Source organism: Theobroma umbraticum, unplaced genomic scaffold (assembly GCF_002168275.2).
Source record: "Theobroma umbraticum cultivar Fairchild unplaced genomic scaffold, ASM216827v3 scaffold_51.0, whole genome shotgun sequence".
In the NCBI taxonomy this organism is placed as follows: domain Eukaryota; kingdom Viridiplantae; phylum Streptophyta; class Magnoliopsida; order Malvales; family Malvaceae; genus Theobroma; species Theobroma umbraticum.
The window spans coordinates 496666-498115 of NW_018397260.1; the positions used below are offsets into that span (position 1 = coordinate 496666).

Genomic DNA, 1450 nt, shown 5'->3' on the forward strand with positions numbered 1-1450 from the left:
GTGCATGGAATAAAGAAATGAAGAAAGGAAAAATGATAAGGTGAGCTGGTGAATGGAAAATATGAGGATAGATTTATGGCCAATGCACATGGAGGGAAATTTGTGCATGAAACTTTAGTGGAGAATGAGTTGGTCCAATGGGAAATGAGGAACTAAAAGAAAATAATAGAGAAAGGAAGTGGCTTTGGCAATCCACCCATGCATGAGCAAAATGGGAAAGTGAAAGCCATTTTCAAGGTTTTTGCCTTGAGAGGTCCTCCCATAACAAAGAAAAAAAGAGAAAGAAAGAGAGAAAGAAAAGAAAAGAAACATGCAAGGAAAAGCTCAAGTTTTAGAAGAAAAAGATGAAGAAAACAAGTGAATTCCATGAGAGATCCGCCCATTAGGAAGAGAAATGAAGAGGAGAAGGCCTTGAGGAGCTTCCACCCAAGAGGGGAAGAAAGGTTGAGAGGAAAGAAAGAAAGAGAATCAGCTTGAAAGAAGAAGAAAAGAGAAAACTGAGAGGTTTTCCTCCCCACCCACACACCATTGTTGAAGTTTAAGAGATTTTGGTAGTTTGGCCTGGAGATTTCAAGGTAAAGAAGATAGAAATTGTTAGTTTGGTTGAATGCATGCCTTTAAACCAATTATAATGTGTGAAAATATTTGTGGTAGCAAAAGAATACCGTGTGGGGTGCTAAAGAATGTGAGATTACACTACCAAGAAACTTGAGATTTTTTTTGGTTTTAGTTCAAGTTAAATTATTAAGGAAACGTAAGACAAATTGTGGCCCAATCCTTGATGGTTTATGCTATATGATGATGGGTTAGGAAGAATGTCTATATTGGTCGTGAGATTTGATGTCGTGAGAATGTAATGTTTGAAGAAAGTAAAGAATAAGGATTATGCATGCAAAGATTTAAGACTTCTTTGGTAAAGTTACTGCTATATATGATTGTGTGTAAGCATAGGATTAACTATGAAATTAGGTCACGGATTTATTGATTGATGTGCTGCGATGCATGTGAATAATTAAGTGTATTGGGTTTGTATCGTTGCTAGGAAGTATAAAGTAAAAAAAGTGTGCTGTGGTGGCGTGCCGGAGGAAGTGACGAGTGACCAGCAAGTAGAAGTAGCTAGATATGCATCCGAATCAATAGCGATGTAATATCTCACTATTGTACGGTGAGTAAGGGGTGTCAATTTTAAAATTTTCATACTATAAATATTGCTATACGATTACTTGATGTGTCGATTTACTTTAATTGCAATTTGTGGATAGCATGAGTTGGTAGATATCCTAAGCAATTGTGGATGCTAAAGTGTTGAAATTGTTTTGACTATATGTGTATAAGTTATATATGTAAAGGATTTTAAACTGGGAAACAAGCCTTTTTACCACGATTTAAATCAAAGTGTGCCTTACTGATTTGTGCGATGTGCATGCATGAACAATTACATATATTCACC

The 1450-nt window shown here is 36.1% G+C and overlaps 1 long non-coding RNA gene across 1 annotated transcript in view; it reads left to right on the forward strand.

The window, feature by feature from the left end:
- The first annotated feature begins 278 nt into the window (after positions 1-278).
- The window catches only part of LOC149527159 (uncharacterized), a 1398-nt gene continuing 226 nt past the window's right edge, over positions 279-1450 (forward strand). The window contains exons 1-2 of the long non-coding RNA XR_016351250.1: positions 279-575; positions 1043-1165. This is a non-coding gene — a long non-coding RNA (uncharacterized LOC149527159). The remainder of the gene's footprint in view (positions 576-1042; positions 1166-1450) is intronic.